Source organism: Pinus tabuliformis, chromosome 5_1, assembly GCF_031772625.1.
Source record: "Pinus tabuliformis cultivar Carrire ecotype Pingquan chromosome 5_1, CPIR1, whole genome shotgun sequence".
NCBI classification, from domain to species: Eukaryota; Viridiplantae; Streptophyta; class Pinopsida; order Pinales; family Pinaceae; genus Pinus; species Pinus tabuliformis.
In genome coordinates, this window is record NC_142305.1 from 756,838,333 (window position 1) to 756,859,904 (window position 21,572).

The 21,572-nt window shown below is 40.3% G+C and overlaps 1 pseudogene; it reads left to right on the forward strand.

Annotated features, from left to right (window-relative positions):
• LOC149167148 (uncharacterized) overlaps positions 1-21,358 on the forward strand; it is a 46,320-nt pseudogene extending 24,962 nt beyond the window's left edge.
• Positions 21,359-21,572: the final 214 nt, after the last annotated feature.

The window sequence follows — 21,572 nt, forward strand, 5'->3', positions numbered from 1 at the left end:
ATGTGCAGCTTCACCCCAGAAAGTTGCGGGAGTTCCTGACTCATCAAGCATAGCACGAGCCATTTGTTGGATTGTTTTGTTCATCCTTTCCACAACTCCATTTTGCTGAGGAGTTCTTGCTGTAGAGAATTCTCTTCTTATCACATGTTCTTCACAGAAATCGAAAAATTCATTTGAAGTAAATTCCCCACCTCTATCAGATCTGAGGCACTTAATTTTGTGACCTGATTGATTTTCAACCAAGGCTTTGAAGGATTTGAATTTTTCGAATGCTTCATCTTTGTGCTTCATAAGTCCTAACCAGACAAACCTGGAGAAATCGTCAATGAATAATATCAAGTATTCTTCTCCTCGAGGTGTTCTTTTCCTGAATGGACCGCATGTATCTGTATGTACTAGCTCAAGAGGCATGCTAGCTGATCCTTCTTTCTCTGGAAAGTTAGTTCTGGTTTGTTTTCCAAACTGACATGATTTGCATATGGTGTTGTCAGGAATTTTGATATCTGGAATATCGCGAACTGCCTGATATTTGCATGCTTTCCTTATTTGTGAGAAGCTTAGATGTCCCAACCTTCGATGCCATAACCAGTGCTCTTCATCCTTGCTTAGATAGCATTGTTGTTGTCCTTCTTCAAATATGTACAGATTATTTGGAGTTCTTTTGCCTTTGAGCACTGTTTTACCTGTATCAAGATCACGAACAAGACATCCATTCGATTTGAATATAACCTCGGTTCTTTGATCACACATCTGACTGACACTTAGAAGATTATGCTTCAATCCATCAACATACAGTACATTTCCAGCCTTGACCTTTTCTTTTAACTGAGCAATGCCTTTTCCTTTTATAGTTGCAGGAGTATCATTTCCAAAAGAGACTTTCTTTCCCTTTTCTAGAGCAGAATAAGATTCAAGTTTTTCTTTATCACCTGTCATATGATTCGAACATCCACTGTCAATGTACCATAGATTTTCCTGTCCCTCTGCATAAAAAGCTATCCCACATCTTTCTGTTTGAGGTTCCTTTATTCTCCATATTTTGGTGCTTGAGGCTTGTTCCTTTTTCTGCTGAAACCTGCTCCTGCATTCAGAGTCTTCATGACCAAAGTTATTGCAAATAGAACATTCAACTTCATTTTCAAGAACCGAAAAGTTGTTATAGGTCCTTTTTGTAATCCCTGTCATACTTCTTTGTTTTTGAGCTTCCCTAGTCATGATTGTTTTATATGCAACACATTGAGCTGCTTTGTGACCAAAGTTATGGCAAGAAAAGCATTGTCCATTGAAGAAACTTCTGCGGTTATCAGATCTACCAGCCAAATGATTGTAATTTCTATTGTCATCCATTCTTGAACCAAATTGAGAAGATTTTACCTGTGGCTGATTGTAGCTTTTGTTCACCCTTAAGATGGATTGCCCCTGATAGTTTCTGTTTGTAATTCGTCCCTGCTTTACTTGATGATCTTCATTTTGCTTTTGCTCATTTCTTCTTGCTGCATCAAGATAACTTTTTGAGGTGGATGCTTGAGAAGTTTCTCCATTATAGCCCAGACCTGTCTTGTTTAGAGGAGATCGCTGCACATTGATAATCTCATCCAAAGTTTCAGATCCTTTGACAAACTTGAGATTAATAGCTTTTGTTTTCTCAATCTCTTTTCTAAGACCAACAATTTCACCTTCTAATTTTTCAAGATGTTTTTCCTTTTCATCAATTTGAAATTGTAGAGTATCAATGATCATGTTCTTTTCTTCTATACATCTCTTGAGTCTAGTAATTTCATCATAAAGGTTATCCACATCTACAACATCCATATAATCATCATCTTCAAATGCCATTAACAACTTATATTCATTACCTTGTTCATCTTCATCACTGTTTGATAGACCATCACTATCTTCATGAGTGTAGTAGCTTTTCTTATTTGCGTTCTGTTTCTTGTTCCATCTAGCAGGTTCCTTTCCTTTATCCTTATAAGGGCATTTTGCAGCATAATGACCTACTCTTCCACAAGCAAAGCATTTAAAAGGTAACTTACCTCTGAACCTTCCAGAACCCCTTTGAAGATTTCTGACAAAGTTTGATTCTTCTTCCTCTTCTTCTGGGACGTGGCTTGCTTCATAATAATCTCCTTTGCCTGATGCCTTGAAAGCAGCTTCTCTTCTGTCTGAAGGACCTCCCTTTCTCATTTCATAAGCAGTTAGAATTCCATGTAGCTGAGACATAGTAAGAATTCGTAGATTTTCCTTTTCTTCTATAGCAGATACTTTAGATTCAAACTTGGGAGACAAAGATCTTAGAACCTTTTCAACCACTATAGCCTCTCTTATTTCTTCACCCAAATTTTTCATACAATTAACAATCTCATCTACCCGAAGAAAATAGTTAGCCACACTTTCATCATTATACATCTTGAGAGTCTCATACTGAATCCTGAGAGTTTGAAGTTTAGCACGCTTTACCTGTTCATCTCCTTCATAGCTTGTGACAATTTTGTCCCATATTTCTTTTGCGGATTTGTAGTGCATTACCTTCATGAATTCCGTTTGGGATATACATCCTAACAGAGTACTGACTGCTTTTGCATTTGTTTCATACTTCTTTTTCTCAGCTGGATCTGTAGGAGTAGCTGAAGGAAAAGTATAGCCTGTTTCTACAATGTCCCAAACTTCTGTACCAAGAGATTGAAGATATGCAGTAACTCTTACCTTCCAATAATTGAAGTTTGTCCAATCAAAAACTGGTGGCCTAATTGATGCTTCTCTCTCGTAGTTGCTCATGATGAACGATCTACCTTCAAGCGATCAAGCTTTTCTGAAGGACCTGCTCTGATACCAATTGTTGGAAATAATACTGAGAGGGGGGGTGAATCAGTATTATCTAGCAATTAATAAATCTTCCTTATTTGATCTTTGAATTATTTTTGCATGTCAGTACCATAAAATAATGAGCATGAACAAAGAAAACAGATAGTCACACCAAAGAACACAAGATGTAAGGTGGAAACCCAATGTGGGTGAAAACCACCTGCTGCAATATGTCTCTATCTTCTTTCAAATTAGATACTCCTTTTACAATGATTTTGTACTGGTGCAGTCCTTTACCAGTACGCAGGCTGCAACCTGCAGAGAGCTACAACTCTCTCTCGTTTTCCAGTCTCTCCTGGAAGGGAGCTACAACCCCCTACTTCTTTTCATAAAGCATCAAATGGTCACCAAGTACATATCAGTTACAGTCCACTACAGTTATCAGATCAGCAATAACAGAACTAACCCAGAACACCTTATCAACAGAGAAATTCAATCAACAGAACATCTTAATACAGAGACGCAACTTTCCCTTCTGTGACCTGCGTATAGACGCAGTCCACCTTCTGCTTTCCTGCGACCACCCGCAGAGATCCTTCTGCTGCGCTGCGTGCCTACGCACTGTTCCTTCAACTGCTCTGCGTCCTGTTGCTTCAGGGACGCACCCAAAAACACTATCGCGCCGCGTCCTGTTGCTGCAGGGACGCACCCGAAGACACTATCGCGCCGCGTCCTGTTGCTTCAGGGACGCACCTGAACCTTGGTCGCCCTGCGTCCCCACGCAGATCTCCAGATACTGAACTGCGTCCCGGACGCACCTGAACTTCGTCTACCCTGCGTCCCCACGCAGGTATCCTCCTACTGCACTGCGTCCCGGCGCACTTTCCTTTCACTGTACCTGCGTCCTTTCGGGTATGAATGATTTCAAGACTTTAAGTGTAACCCAAACAGTCAGATCTACAGATCTGATCTTGCGCCAAAGAGATCTCAGTCCTTCAGTAGATTCGCTTTTAGATCTAGACCAGATCTCACCTCATAAGATATTCAACCAAAGACATACCAAATCCAAATGATCTCCTTTGCTTTATATAGGCAAGCTCCTCCTCAAAACATGGAACAATACCACGAGCCGACACCATAATAACACAATACCGTCGGCTAGATACCAAGAGTAAAACACAAGAAACCCCCACGTGAGCTTTTCTCTGCCTTGAAATGTGTGCACTGGGTGGACGCACCTCCTGAATGGCTGGCCTGCGTCTCTGGACGTGGTCCCTGCAAGGTGTACTTGCGGGTACGCACCTTCTGAATTGATTTCCTGCGTCCTTCTTATTTTTCAATAAAAAGAGAGAACCTTGTCATGGGAGTTGCCATCAAGTACAACATCTGTAACATATATAGCCATTCCTGAAACATAATGCCAACATTGTCATCTATTACAGAAGTATACACGGATGTCCCAACAATTGTTCTGTAATTTTTGCAGGTCGGTAGGCCATGATGAGTGCACCTGTAGAAGTTATGAACTAATGATGGATCGGACTCCTACCTACAAAGTACAGATCGAAATGCGAGCCCTCAACCCAAACACAGGAATGGCGCGCGTTGGATTTCAGGGGCACGGACGAGGTCAAGGTGGAATGGGACCAGGAAGGGGTCACGGACAACTAATTTGTTACAATTACGGAGGGCCAAGGCACTATGCCTGCAATTGTACAAATGCAACGAGAGCATCATGTTTATAATGTACTCAGTTTGATCATGAGACAGAGGACTGCCCTACACTGATAGCAAGGTTGTGCAATAAAGGAGTACTCGAACCTCCCCCGACTCAGAACTTACAAATGATGAGGTTTGAGCCACGCGAGGAGGACCCGAATGTAACCATAGTTCTTCGAAGTGGTATCACAACTGGAGATGACAAAGGTAAGCAACCAGAAGAAAGTGCGTGGGTTCACAAGGCTCCTACAAAGGAACTTGAATTTGATTTGGAGCACGCGAAGGAGGCATTCATGGAAGCTAAGAAGAGCTTCACAGAGGCCTGCACTTCAGGTAGTAAGGATCAACTAGAACCAAGGATGGATCCTTTAATGCTCACTACCTTTCTAGAGACATGCATGAAACTGTTGTGCAACAACAAGGCTGTAAAAGGATTACAAGAACTTATCACTAGGTGCGCGGGGTCAGGAGAACCATGTGTAGTCTGGAAACTTATAAAGCATGCATTGCGAATAGGAAGGGAAATGAGGTTGACTGTGAAAATAGGAGAGTATGAAATGGATTAAGTAATTCTGGATCTAGGATCGGACGCGAATGTGCTGCCAAAATAGACATGGGAGCATATGGGTAGGCCCACGTTGCAATGGTCCCCTATTCAATTACAGATGGCGAATTAGTAGAAGATCCTAGTGATGGTGTTTTCAGGCACCATCACTTTTTCTGTGATCTCGTCAAGCACTGTGTATTCTCTGTTTTCTTTTTCTTGTTTCTTTTCCTGCAACTGATCCTTATACAAAACATTTTCATTAAATATGCCATCTCTGCTCCTAATGATTTTGTGTTTTTTATAATCATAAAAGCGATAACCAAAATCATTAACACCATATCCAATAAAGGTACATTTCTTTGATTTTTCCTCAAGCTTTGTTCTATTTTCTTTATTAATATGGACAAAGGCTTCATAACCAAAAGTCTTTAAAAAATAGTAGTTTACCTTTTTACATGTCCATGCCTCCTCTGGAATACCAACATCCAAGGAAATTGAAGGCCCTCTGTTTATTAGATAAACAACAATATCTACAACATCTTCCCAAAATTGTAAAGGCAATCCTGCATGCAAACTCATGCACCTTGCACGCTCCATGATTGTCTTGTTCATCCTTTCTGACACACCATTTTCTTGTGGTGTTCCTGGAACTATCTTCTCTCTACAAATTACATTCTCTAAACAGTACCTATCAAAATCTTTGCTGCAATATTCACCTCCATTGTCTGATCTGAGACACTTCAACCTTTTTCCTATCTAATTTTCAACCAAAGCTTTCCATTTCTTAAAAGTATCAAATACATCAGATTTATTTCGAATACAATAAATCCAAGTTTTCCTTGTTGAATCATTAATAAAAGTAACATAATAATGAGAGCCACCGAGAGATGATACTTGAGCAGGTCCCCATACATCTATATGCACAAGCTCTAATTTTCCGTTCTTCTTTTATTTCCCAACTCTGACAAATCTGACTCTCTTTTGTTTTCCATGAACACAATTCTCACAGAATTTTAAATCAACATGCTTCAAACCTGGCAACAAATTTCTTGAGTGAAGAATCTGCATCCCCTTCTCACTCATGTGCCCAAGATTATGATGCCATAATTCCGTATCTTCTCCTGTAGAGTTTAAAGCATTAACATAATTAGAAATACCATTACATAACTACAATGTACCAACCTTTTCTCCTTTTGCTATTACCAGGGATCCTTTAGTGACCTTCCAGGTTTTATCTGTAAAAGTAGTCACACAGCCTTCACCTCCCAAATACCCTGTTGAAACAAGATTTTTCTTCAGATTTGGAACATGCCTTACCTCCTTCAATATCCATTGATTTCCATTTTGTTGTTTTATGAAAACTGTACCCATTCCAATGAATTTACAGGGTTTATCATCACCTAATCGAACCTGTCCAAAATCTTCTTGAATATAATCATGAAGATGTTTCCTATCAGGTGTGCCATGGAATGAGTCCCCTGAATCTACCACCTAGGCATCAATAATATTTTCTAAAGAAAGAATCAAAGCATATTGCAACACATCACCTGTTACATTGACTTCATGATTATTTTCTTGCTGTGTGTCTCCTTCTTTTCCCTTCTGAGACTTGCAGTCTTTCTTCAAGTGTCCTTTCTTCCAGCATTTCCAGCACACCATCCCTGATATGGACTTGGATCTACCTTTTCTTGACTTACTGCGATATATAGGGCTCTTTCCTCTTTCCATTTTTCTTCCCCTAGTCTCTGCAGTCAAAGCATTACCTGATGTCTCACCGGAGCTTTTCCGTCGAATTTCCTCGCTAAGGATTGCACTGACAACATCATCAAACTTTAAAGTACTAGATCTAGAGATAGAGTTACTAATGGTCATAACTAAACCATTCCAACTTTATGGAAATGAGCACAGAAATAACAGATCCCTAACTTCATCATCAAAAGTTACCCCTACAGAACTTAACTGACTGGTAACTATATTAAATTCATTTAAATGATCATCAATAGATCCATCTTTTGACATTTTCATATTAAATAAACGCTTCATAAGAAATACCCTAATTGAGGCCGAGGGTTTTTCATATAGTTTGGCCAATGTCGACATTAAACCCTCTACCGTCATTTCCTTTGAAATATTAAACACTACGGATGCGCTAGGCACAGCCGTATTGTTCCAAGTGCCTTTTGGTTGAGAATATCCCATTCTGTGTCTGTCATACTCGTCGACTTCTTTGCCTTTCCACTCAATAGTTGGTACAGATCTCTCTGATATAGATAATCTTGCATCTACATCTTCCACAGCTGGTAGTTTTGGCCGTTAAATTTTTCGACCCTAAACCTACCATCTTCCGCCATTGCTCCCACTCGAACCAGGAGCCCTTCTCTCTTGTGAGTTTATCAACCAAATAGACCTTCGTCTCTGATACCGGTTATTAGAAAATTATATATTACAGAGCAATGGAACATATAAAATATTGCAGAAATATAAGCACAGAAAATGCATAAAACAAGAGAGACACAGGTATACGTGATTCACCTAGTTTGGGCTACATCCACGGAGAAACAACCATTCCATCCTTATATATTATCCAACAAACTGAAGAGATATAACCTACAACAAATCTGTTGTAATTCCCTCTTCACTCTCAATCTCGTCTCTCTTCCTCACTCAAAATACAGATCTACATAGACACGATACAATTCCCTCATATATAGCGAGGGGTTGTCTTCTAGGCAAAAAAACCTTACATTAAACATAACTTCTATCGTTAGATCTCCACCTAATGAATGGCCCAAATTCACTACAAAATTACAACATTTTACAGGGCAAATTTACATCTATTTTTAGCTTTTAGGGTGCTGCCCGTGATCCCCCCACCAGGGGGGGGGCTCCCAAAGGTCGTAACTGCTCCCCCCTGGACCCCCTTGCACTGAATATTTTACGGGCGACGTTGCCACCCCATTACGAACTGGGGTCCAATGTAGTGATACCTTTGAATACAGAAGATAATCAGGCTCCACACCCAACAAGTCCTAGTTAGTGGAATGAGGGAGAGAGCAAAATCTCTGGCTACTTCATCATCATACCCCCTCAATTTCTCAAAGAAACCCATTAAATTGTGCGTTGTGAATATCTCTAGCACAAGAGGGTGCTGATGAATCCTCACTGTGTTTATGGGTTCCCTCCTATTAAATCCCCCTATCATTTTCTCTGATGGATGGAGAGGTGTATATGTCTGATACAAAATTTACTGAATGGGGAAATTTAAATGAAAATTCTGTGTATGCAATTCCCTTATGCTGTGATCATTTCCAACAAACTAGATGGTTTTTTCTTTTTTTTTTTTTATTCTTTTTTCACTTGGAAAAATGTGGGGAAACATAGAGCCTACCTCCTTATCATGGCTTGATGAAGCCAACCCCTATTTTTCCTTTTTAAACCTGCTCACTGCCAATCTTGTAGGTGTTGGACTATATCCTGGAGGATCCTGTAGGATTTCCTGTAGGATCCTGTAGGTGGTCTTGCGTAGGAAAAAAAAGAATTCTTCCTTTCTTGTAGACTGCTTGAGGGCTGAGAGTGACTTTTCTAGTGTGTAGGTTGGAGAATGTGAATAGTTCTATGCATGGGGATCAACGTTTATTTCCTCATTTGGGTGATTTGAGTGGGGTGTTGTACTGGTAGCCAAGGTACGAGTATCCATTTTTGGACTATTGGTCCCACTACCACATCATCATTCTCCTCACCTCATAATCAAATCCCACTTCGGGCATCCGTAGCTTAACTACTTTTGACCTCATCTCTTCTTTTCCTTGACTTGACTATTGCCATGTGTGTAAGGAGTAACTGTCTTCTCCTCGTTGACTGAGCAAAGGTGGCCAAGTTAACTGGCCACCTTTTGCTTATAAAACAACTCTTTCAAAACTTTTACATGTTTGATCATATTATGCTAATGAGAGAGTGGAAGCGAGATAATTACCTATGGTAATGATGCCTTGATGCTGTTTGTTGAAGAATGAAGTCTTTGTTGTGTGTTTGCTGCATGTTCTTTTCTCCTTTTTCTTATTGCCCTCTGATGATTTTCTTTGATGTGCAGGTACTTGGATGTTGATGCTAATGATCCTGATGCTGCTGCTAGGCTCTAGAGGAGCTTATTCTACCTCTGGATCTCCATGCTTGAAGCCAACTACAACCTGCGATTTTTGTTTTGTGGGATAGGTTGCTACATGATTTCCTACAGGATGTCTTATAGTTGCTTCTCCCTCAAAATTTTTAATCATTTTCCACTACTGGAGCCTAAGGATGGTTGGCATGGGTAGAGAAGGGGTATAGGTATTTGTGAATGAGGAAAATAACCTTAAGGTGTTGTCCCCTTGTTCTCTGTCTTCATCCTCTTTTATCTGTTTTTTTCTTTAAAAGCTGTAAATTTTTTTTTTTGAAACTGACTTTTTTGATGAATGCAGGGGTGATCATGGTGGAGAGAGGTATGGTGATGAGATGGTTAAGTAGATTTTTTTTTTTTTTTTGACATGGGTAGGTCATTCACTTGCTTTAGGGTTACTTCCTTTAGGATTCCCAAGCCACAGTAATTCAGTTTTTCTGGGAATCCTGTAGTTTTATAGGGAATCCTGTAGAAAACACATAACCCTTGCAAACTGAGGTAAATGAGTGGAAAAAGTGGAGGGAATGATGGAATGATGAAGGATAATGAATGGAGAAATAAAAAAATGAGTTGGATAGGTCCATTTTGATTCTCTCTTGTTTCTCTAATCCTCCTCTTGCTAACCTGCAAACAATATTTTCAAAGTTTTCTTTTCTCTCTCTCTCTTTTTTTTTTTTGAAATTAACTAATCTGCCTCCAAGAGGTTTTCATCCTAGCTACTTGCCCTTGGCACCTCAAAAGAGGTTTTCACCTCGGGATCTTTTTATTTCTCTCTTTTTTTTTTTTTTCACACCATTGGGCCTCCTCAAGATGTTTTCAACCCAACAATGGGACTCAAGTGCCTCATGGAGGTTTTCGCTTGAGTCTCCTTATTTTTCTCTTATTTTTCTTTTTTATTTTTTTATTTTTTCTCTCTTAGTGACTTGATGAGGTAGGAGCTGAGAATTACTCTACCACCATCACTGTTTTTCTGATACCATTAATGAAATCTTGCTTTGACAGTGGCTTCTTCTAAAACTTCAATCTGTGCCCATTAACAAGTAAAGGAATAGCCTCTGCGTCTATGGTTCTAATATGCATTGAACGATTATCATGACATTTCTCTATGGCATAAGGCCCTAACCATCTAGTCCTTAACTTGCCCTTAAAGTATTTATATCTAGAATCATATAAAAAAGTCCAATCACCTTCTTGAAATTGCTTATCCTTGATGTTCTTTTCATGCCATATCTTCCTCCAAATTTGAGTCACCTCCATGTAAAGGAGGGCATGCATTTTGAACTCATCTAACCCATTCAGTTGGAGCAATCTCTCATTTTGTGCACTACTAAGATCTCGATCTAGTTGGGCTACCATCCTCAATGTATTGTACTCAAATTAAATGGATAGTAGGGCCTTCTTCCCAAAGACCAACTCATAGGGTGTGAATCTAGTGGTGGTCTTCTAGATTGTAGGCCCAAGTGGCCTCAACTAATCTATCTACCCAATATTTTCTGCTGCTGCTAACCACTTTGGTCAGAATGCCTTCCAACGCTCTATTGGTCACCTCCACTTGTCCATTAGCTTGTGGGTGATAGGGAGTGGAGGTTCTCTGCTCGATCTTGTGCTGGCTTAACAAGTCTTCAATCATGTTGGATGTAAAATCGCTACCTTCATCAGTGACTAGTTCTCTAGGGTACCCAAACTTGTAAAATACATTTTCCTTAAGAACTCAGCCACCTTCTCCTCTGTTGCTGCCTTGATTGCCTTGGTTTCAACCCACTTGGTTAAATAGTCAGTGCACACAATGATGTACTACTTTTTCTTGGAAGGAGGGCCAATAGGTCTAATGAAATCCATGCCCCACTTGTCAAATGGCTTGAAAGTCACTTGAGGTTGCAGAGGCATTTCATCCCATGGAGTAGGCTTTCCCATCCTTTGGCACCGATCACATTGACTAATATATATTCTCACATCCTAATGAAGAGTGGGCCAATAATAACCAGTTTGTAACACCTTTAATGTTGTCCTCTTGGCTGCAAAGTGACCTCCACAAGGTCCATCATAACAGGCCAAAAGGATGTCAAATACTTCCTCCTCATTAACACATCTACTCAGAATTTGATCTGGGCCTAGTTTGAAGAGGTTTCCCCCAATCCAAGTGAATGGGGCACTCTTCCTCACAATCTTGCTTTTCTATTTGGAGGACAAATTCTGTGGGAACTGTGCAAGCACCAAATAGTTTTCTATGTCAGAAAACCATGGAGAGAGAACTGAAATGGTGAATAAGTGTTCATCCGGTAACTAATAATCAACCATTCCTTCCTCCCGTGTAGGAAAAGTTTAAATGGACAAAAAATCTACAAAAACATTTTCCTTATGAGGCTTGTCAACAATATTTAGATCAAACTGTTGTAATAAAAGTAACCATCTAATTATCAGGGCATTCACATTAGGTTTATTCATTAAATATTTAATTGTAGCATGGTGAGTATGTACAAATGTTTGATAACTTGTAATGTAATGCCTAAATTTGTTCAATGAATGCACAACAACCAGGAGCTCCTTTTCGGTCACTGTGTAGTTCAGTTCGGCCTTTGATAGATTCTTACTGATAAAGTAAATGGCATAAGGCAATTTGTCATCTATCTGGCCTAGAGCTGCTCCTATGGCTTTGTGTGAGGCATCAGCATGTATATGAAAAGGAAGGGCCCAATTTTGGCCTTCTAGAATAGGTGCAGTGGTCAACTTGTCCTTCAGGGTGTCCAGGGCCTCTTAACATCTTTTTGACGATACGAACTCAAAGTCTTTGGCCAACAACCCAAATAAAGGAGAAGCTAACTTGTTGAAGTCCTTTATAAACCTCTGATAGTATCCAGCTAAACCTAGAAAATTTCTGACATTTCTCTATATTTACAAAGGTGGGACCCTTTGGATGATGGCTATTTTGTTTGGGTCCATCTAGAGTCCTTGCTGGATATTGAATGACCTAGAACAATCCCTGTAGTCATCAAGAACTCACATTTTTTGGGACTAAGGGATAGTGTTATAGACATTTTTGGGCACTGCAACCCCAATCATAAATGTCCATAAACCAAGGGCTCTTAAGTCCCTAAAAGTGTTGTTCCAACCTCTAAAAGAACAAGGTCAACTGATTACATCTTCTCCCAAAAGTTCTCCATGAAAAACTGCTCAGAACTGGTCAAAACTAGACCATCTCACCTGCTCCATGGTCAAAGTGCACTGCATCCCACCTAAATACACACGGGAGGTGCGATGCATCTTGAAAAGCCCTTCTATGGGGTGCGATGGGCGAGAATGGACAAATGGCAGGGTCAATCTGCAAGGTGGAGGATCATGGAATCTTCCAGAAACTTCTCCTGTGACACTTGCCTCTCTACATTCGCCCAGGGATGAGTAAGAGATCATCAATCTCCAAGTGGAATCAAGAACTATCAGAGAGAGGACACTAATCAAATCTCAAAAGCTAACTCACCCCCCTTGCAAACATCTATATATGGATCCCTCATCCTAGAGATCCAGAGGTTGGAATTTTGTATCTTGTAAGGAAGTGCTGCTGGTTTCTTGGTGTAACATCATAGTGTTGGGTGATCTAAGCTTTTCACGAGGTGAAGAAGGGCTTTCTTGCTGAGAGGATGATGCAGGGTCAGAACAATTGGTTGTAATCCTCTTTGCTATTCTTGATTATTAAGAAAGCTATTCAAGTTTTCCTCCACATTCTTGTATGATTGATGATATATGCATTTGTGTGGTCAATATATATCTGGTCCTATATTGTTTATGATAATAGATCTATGTTCTTGGATAGTGTTATGCTGCTTTGATTCTACAGGTGCTCTTTGAAGCTGGGTAGATGAGGTAGCGAGTGGCAAAGATCTATCAGAAGGGAGAGGAATCAAGCAAGTAACCAAGCGCAAGACAGAGGTTGGTCTCCTTTATTCCCCTCTTATATATTTCTCATAAAGGAAAACGAAAGTGGTTTTAGTTTGTTTGTTTCTAAGGTAGCTACCAGCCTTAGTGGGACAAGCAGCTCTGCATAGACACTAGATTTCCCGATAACAAAATGGAGACTCCACTGGGGAGCGAATAGATTGTTTGTTTATCTACATTTGTTTGCTTTATAAACTTACAGACGGAGCCTGAAGTCAAGCCAGCTAGCCTTCGAACTGCATTTGCTATGCAAGTGCAAAGTAGATCAATGCTGCTTCAGTCTATCTCTGGGTTTTGTTTATGAACTGAACAATCAATTTACAAGCTCTCTAATTGCCCTTGTGGTGGCTCTAGTAACCTCTTTAGATCTACCCCTGTGATTGATTTACTAATTACCACTTGCTCAGCCTAAATCCCTGAACTGAGCTGCAAACTGTGACCCGGAACCCAGTTGAAGTCTCGTCCCTGGACCATCGCACTGTCTCTTCTTTGGATTCTGGATGCATCGCACTTCCCGAGTGTAGTAGGTGCACTACATCTCTTTTTCCCTGTGTTATAGGTGCGCTCATCAGACAAGGCCTCTCCTGCCCTAGATTTTGGTTTCTGTGTTCACTCTTTTCATCTCTATTCAGGAGTTTTTCTGCCTCTACTCAGTACACCTCTGTTGAAACCCCCTTCTTTGCCATTATTCCGCCTCCATTGTGCAAAGAACTGTAAATGTTTTTATGTATTTTGAGCCATTTTCAGTTCTCCTTTACAAAGAACTAGCGTAATTGAACTGTCGTTTCTTGATTTGAAAGTGTCGCAAGTGTCGTTTTCAGTCATAGAAGAGAATCTGATTGTTCTTGATAGTCAATTACACTGTTACTCTTGTATTTGATTTGAATTAGTAGTTTTTCAAGTTTCGAAAGCAAGTTTTCAGTTCCAAATCACAAAGTGTCGTCATTGTCCTCATTTTGTCTTGAAAAGAAAACTTGCTAGTAATGTCGCTTTGAAAAATAATTCAGATTTGCGCTTAGCTTTCTTTTTATCATTCACACATTAAGAAGGCTGAAAAAAATACATGCATGTGCATTTGCATTTAGACTGTTTGTTGGTTTGATTTAGGACAGTGCATATAGTGTGTGATCTCTGCTCTATGTTGAAAGAATGTCATCTCTCTTTCCTTAGTAGCTAGGATTTTCATTGCAGAAAGAAGATTAAATGATTGTTTATCATCTTAGATTGCATTTTAGGAATTGTACATCTACATCACGTGGTGAACTTGAAAGGCAAATTTCTTAAGCAAGATCAACTGTAAAATAAATTTAATGAATCTAAAAACGCTTTGGAACCTAATGCACAACATTTAGAAGTCTAGGCTAGAGACGTATTCCGGCGTCGTAAAGCCTGGTAACTGTTGTTTTCATTGATGGTTGGGTGATTCCTCCACTTTGAGACGATAAGTGTCAGTACGGACTTGTGCTCCCACGTACCGTCGAATATATATTGGGAGACCACAATAGGCTTTATCCTTTATCCATAGGAAGCCGTGTCTGCCGCCCTATCGATCACAATGCACTGAACACATCATTCAGGAAGATTGACTGCCGTACCGTAAAAAGTATTCTGCAGTTTTGCGATTGGTTTGGTAATCCCTTTGTCTAGATTTCCAGAGCAGTCTCTTTCATTCCTTTTCAGACTCCTTAAAGGAAAAGGTCCATCTGAGCACTTGTCACTTCAGGCTCATTAAAAATCGAAGGCGACTAGAGTCATCTTTTGTTTTTTCTCGACTCTTAAAAATTGAAAAAACAAGTTGTGTCAAAGTGTCTAAAATTCATTTAATTCGAAAACATATTTCCCCTTTATTTTTAGTTGATCGAGTAATCCGCAATCGTGGAAGAAAGTCAATTGGAACCCCATCGTTCACGGAGGCTTACGAGTCAACCGTCTTTGTCTCTAGAATTGAAACTGTTACGGACAAAGCGAACTCGTTTAACCGGTTCCAAATCCCCTGGTAAAGTTAGAACAAGTGTTCCAACACCTTCGAAGACTCCGGTTACTCCAAACATTTCTGGTATCCCTGCCTTTACAGAAGAAGTTCAGCAGCCACCAAAGGATAGTAGAACTGATCCTAGTGTGAAGGTAAACACTTGTATTACTGAACCAACTCCATCTATAGCTGATTCGGAAGGTGTTATTCCCTAAACATCTGTCGCTGCAGATTCTATACCTTCTTCGGCACCAGAAATATTTTACGGACCTGACAGTCTACCTCTTCCACCTGGTCTGATTGCTATAGAAGAGATTGTGGAGGATCCTCCATCTAGTACTCCATCGCGATTTGGAGTCGGGATCACTCTATATCCTTCTTCATCAGAAATTAGTCTACCATCATCAGAAGCTCCTGTAGAATCGCTAGGCAATCTTTTGGATAGACTAGAAATGTCTGAACAACCGTCGACATCTAGGACTCTGTCATCCGACACAGTGACAGCAGAACTTCCTGCTGTCAGCCCAACAATGTTCGCCGGCATACCATATGTCCCAACTAGCTCTCAGTTGCTAGAAGGGGCCCACTCAGGGGCTATTTCGACAGTATGGTCCGTTCCTGTTTGTTCATCCGGAATAGTATCTTGGAACTCTTATGTTGAGTCTTAGCAAATTGATCCTTCAGGGTGTCAATTTGGGTAGTCCGGTCCTCAAGGACAAACAATTCCTTTAAGTACCGGATTACCGCCGTATGGGGGGCAATATACCCTTTCATTGTCTCCTCCGGGAGGACAACCATACGAGATTTCACAACAAAATTCAGGTTATGCTGGATTTACATCTAGCGGTTGGGTGCCAATACTGCCTCAACAACCAAGAGTTGTATATTCAATGCAACAATGTTTACCTATGTCAAATATACCAACTACGCCGGCTATTGTGACGGTGTCGCAAGTACAAGCATTGCCTGTTGTATGCCAACCTCAGGTTTCTCAGGTTGTAATGCAATAGCCTCTTGTCCCTACGACTCAACCACAATTTCCAACTAGTGGAATGACACAGGCCCAAACGGGTACAATTACCCCTCATCTTGGTCAAATGGTCAGTATTGGACAACAGCACATGGCTTCGCAACCATGGCTGGTGCAATACCAACAATCACAATTCCAACAAGTATACCAAGGATCTGAGCAACAAATCTTTGCAAATAATGGGCAGGCGTATATTCAAAACGGTCCAAATCAACCATTTTACAATGGTTATGCCCATCAACCTTACCAAAGTTACCAGCATCAAATGCATTATGCTGGTATGCAAAGACCAACTACCCAGGCAATTCCGTCTTATCCTGGGTATGCTTCGCCAAACCTGAATCAACAATTACCCTTCATGGCAACTTTAGAGTTACCAGATCTAAATCGGCTAACGAACGATCCAATTGCTTACGCCCCTTGGTGGCTAGCAATTCCGCATAAACTTCCGTCAGATATTCCTAAATTTAATGGAAATCCGGGTGAAGACCCGTCGAATCATGTGATGACATTTCATCTGTGGTGTTCATCAAACACCCTAAACGATGATTTGATTAGGCTTCACCTTTTTCAGAGGACGTTAACTGGTCCGACAGCAAAATGGTATATCGAGTTACCCAAAGCTTCGTTTGACAACTTCAGTGCCCTAGCCACAAGCTTTTTAACCCATTTTTAGTTACCGATAAGGTACGAAACGGGAACAGAACTTCTTAACAATTTCAAGCAAACAATGGCCACTCACATATCCGATCATATTCATGAGTGGCGATGTCATCGTAGAATGGTAAAAACGTATGTTCCTGATCAGCTTTTAGTTGAATGGTTTATTAAGTCATTATTACCTTCCATTACAGAAGATGTGGCAAAAGGAGGAGTCGTCACTGAAGAGCAAGTTATTGCTCGTGCGCAATATTTAGACTTGATTTATACCCAGTTTGGCACGCTCTACGATAAAATCCTTGATGCTCCCAGACCAGAATTTTCCGTCCCTCCTCCTCCTAAATCGAACAATGACTCTCATGCCGGCGATGGCGTGATTGGTACGACAGACACGAAATTGAAAAAGGCTACATCTAAAAAGGCCCGTAAGATTTCTAGTCAAAATGCAAAAGAAGAACTTCTCGCCTCGGAAGTAAATGCCATCTCGACTGATAAAGGCAAAGAAACCAAGCAACCAGGAGGCAAGAAGAAAAACAAAGGGAAGAAGAAGAAACAGAAGGAATCATCACCTAAGAATTCTTCTGCAAACCCTTCTGGAGATAGGAAACCAAAAAGTCCATGCTTAATATGTGATGAGGATCATTGGACAAGAGATTGTCCATATAAAGCCGAGCTTAGAAAATTCTTCAAGAATTCAAAAACCTCGATGGTATTGACTGATCCATTTCCAAATCCAGGAACAAATCTGGTTGCTAGTGAAAATGCTTCCCTGTCCCAAGTGCTAACGTTGTCGGTTTCGAAACAACAAAATGATGCTTTGATATCGACAAGGAATAAAGATTACGGGAATCCACAGCTGTCGAACAACAAGGATAAAGATCAACCTAGTAGTTTGACAACAAATTCGATAGAAGTTGCACCACCCATCATTCCAGAGCTAACAATAAAACCGCCAAAGGGAGTAGTACACAAGTCGACATTTAATCCTCGTGCCAGAGCAGGACAGCATTATAATATAGTGGAAGATCTGGTCCAATCGCCATCCGCTATGTCGACACTTGAGGTACTGCAAAATTGCCCATCCCAAAAGCAGGCTTTATTATCAGCTATAGGTGGGATAGACCCAAAGGATTCTAATCTTGTTTCCTTTAAACACAAAGGATATGATCCTCAGTTACCAACTCAACTAGCTTTCCTCATTCAGGTGAAAGCCCTCAACAAAACTGTTCATCGAACAATTATTGATGAGGGAGCATCTACATGTATTATGTCAATGAGTTGCTGGAAAACTTTAGGATCTCCAACCTTGTCACGATCTTCGACGACATTAAAAGAATTTGATGGACGAACATATACCCCATATGGTATTCTAAATAACTTGCAAGTTGAACTAGGGGGAAAAACAGTAGAAATAGATGTCGAAGTAATCGACGGAAACCTCGATTACAACATCCTACTAGGAAGACCATGGATATATGCTATGGCTGTGGTTGTGTCGACCTACTTTAGGAAGATTGCATTTCCTTTTCAAGGAGGAATTACAATCGTCGACCAACAAACATTTCTCCCCAATAGTTCCCAAATTACGGGAAGCATTCCAATGATCCATGGAAGCCCCCATTCGCTTCAAAATATCGGAGTAGGCCTACTAAAAGACCCTATATTAATGGGGACTTTTGCCCTACCACCTCCAATCAATCTGGTGGAAGTGGCAACAATAGGATCCTACAATATGATATCTTCTATTCAAAAGATCTCAGAAAACGATATTAGCATGGATCATCTCCAGGTATTACCTCCAAGCCAAATAGAAATATTGTAGCAATCAATGTTTTTGGCATGGGAGGCAAACCCAAATCAACGCTCATCAAGCGTTTGGATAGATAGGTCTAAGGAATATGACACCCCTTTAGATCCTTGGTCACAAGTGCATCACACCGACGAAGGAATTGTTTAGTCAATGATAATTGAAGGGGCGCCATGGGAAGATTACCACCATCATTCCCATCTTCCGGATTGTCAAGAAGATACTCCTGATGACCTTCATCATCCTTTAGTTTTTGATTTCCTATCAAATACTATAAACACGGTGGATTCCGAGCGAAACTTGTCCAATATTGAAGAGACTATCGCCATAAATATCTCAACCAAAACAGATGTTGTAGAGAATATTTATGTTGGAAAATTTTGTTCTCCTTCAGAACTGGAAATATATAACGCTCTTTTTCGCAAATTCAGAGATGTCTTTACATGGTCATATGATGAAAGGCTAGGCATTGACTCAAGTATAGTTGAACACGAAATAAAGATGTATCCAGATGTCAAACCGGTACGACAACGACTACGACAGGTGCACCCCAAGAAAGCCGCTGCCATTAAGGCAGAAGTTGAGAAACTTCTCCATGCTGGTTTTATTTACCCGGTTCCTCTAACCGATTGGGTATCGAACATTGTTCCTGTGATGAAAAAACAAGGAACGATTAGAGTGTGCGTCGATTATAGGGATGTAAATCAAGCTTGTCCAAAAGACAACTACCCTACACCCTTTATTAACCAGATAATTGATGAATGCGCTGGATGTGAAATCTTTTCATTTATGGATGGATTCTCTGGGTATAATCAAATAAATATCCACCCACAGGACCAATCAAAGAATGCATTTATTTGTTCGTGGGGCACATTTGCATATCACAAATTACCCTTTGGTTTAAAGAACGCAGGGGCAACATTTCAGAGGGCAAAGAAATGTGCCTTCCATGACATCAAAGACATCATTCAACCATATCTCGATGACCTTCCGGCTTGTTATCACTTAAGAAACAATTTACAAATTGTTCACATCAGTTTGATTGTAAAGGTTAAGTGCTAGTCTAGGTTTAATTTTTTGTTTACTTTAGTGTCTAAGTCATAGGAGTCTTGTTAAGAGTATTGTTGGTATGTATAAAGGGGTCAATTCTCTGTTTTAAGTCTATCATTGGTCTCACATCTCACATGGATATCATATGTCCAAACTCATTTCAAAGCCGAAATTGTCTAGGTGATTTCGTAGCACCTGTAATCATTTTAAAGTGGTTTTGCAGCACATAAATCCTTTTTAGCAGTTTCGCAGCGCAACATGTTTTAGGTGATTTCGTAGCGCATAATTCATATTTTGCACTGCTGCGCTACGAAATTGGGGATTTGTCTGAATCCATAGCCATTCTTTCATAGCTGTCATATCCATCAAAATCAATCAACAATTGTCAGCCTATACACTTCGTCTATCATATCCGACCGCTTATCCTCATCATTAGGTCGTTAGGTGTCTTGGTACTGGCACATGTTTGCAGTTGTATTTTACTTAGCGGTTTTGGTCGTTCAATCAGGGAAATGTTCTTGTGGGTTTTGCTTCTATTCTTCGAATTTGGAGCAGTCTGAAACTATTCCTTGTAAACAATCTTGAGCTCAGTTTTCAGGGATATTCTCATTGCACTGGATACTCTGTTTTCTTAGATTTTTCACCCAGCTAAAAGGCACACTTGAGATCCGCGATTTTTATACATGACCTAAATGAAAGCCAAGCCATCCATATCCTTGGAAGGCAGGCACTGCTAGTCAAATTGGTCCATCAACAAATGAAGAGGAGAATAGGTCACTATCAGCAGTTTCATCTGCACCTGACAGATTGTGTGCAGGTTCCAATCTAGGTGGTGAAACTCGGAAGAACGCAGCATTTGCTCCATACAATGCAAGACTGGGACCACTTCAAACACATGATAACATCAACTTGCAGGAAACAAATATGGAATCATCCAGTACAAGCATTTCACCATCAAGTCTCAAGCTATTTGGCCAGACGGTTTTAGTTCCAACTAATGAGTCAGGCTTAGATGTTAATGTTAAAGGAACTTTCCAGGAGTTTACGTCTCATAAGAAGGAGAGACACTCATTAGATGGTCAAATTCCTGATAATTCAAAGTTGGAAAAGATGAAAGGATCGTTGCATAATGTTGGTGTGAAGGCTAAAATGAAAGTAGTTAAATCGGAGAATGCCTCGGGGGTGACATCCATATTCCACCATCAGACTCAGGGACCAGTATGCTCGAAGGTAGTGGTGAATCAAATGCAAATCTGCCCTGCAGGGAAATCCATACAGCACAGCAGGACTCAGATGAGCCGCTATCTGAACTGGATAACAGCATGAATTCCCTTTCTAGAGAGCATCAAGCCTCTGTTCCTATATCCATTTATTCGAGACATATTCCAGTGCAAAATGTTGAAGGAGGGGTAGAAGAATGTGTGGCAATCAATACACTGAATGGTAACGGATCATTGTCTGACACAACCGGGAAGATGAAGGCAGATGTTCAAACTTCACAGCTAAACGTTTTTCCACCATTTCCTGGCATACCAGGTTTGTCATGTCCCAAGTCTGGACATGCTGATGGTTTGCCAGAAGTTTTACCATCAAGTTCAGATCCCAACATAACTAGCTGTAATGAAGAATCCTGTGATGTAGAAATGCAGATAGAGAAACCAAATTGTCAAGTGGAAGAATAGGATGATAATGCACTTTGTATCAACTTGCCCAATGGAGAAACTACAAATAGTAGAAAGGTTATAAAAGAAAGGTCATCAATTGGTTCAAATACACCTTCAAGTGCTGACCCTGAAGTTGATCCCTGTTTGGGGATGAACGCTGAAGTGAAGGGAAATAGTGAAAGGGATTTTGAGTTTAACTGGGCTGGTAGTGGAAGTTCTGATGCAGGAGGAG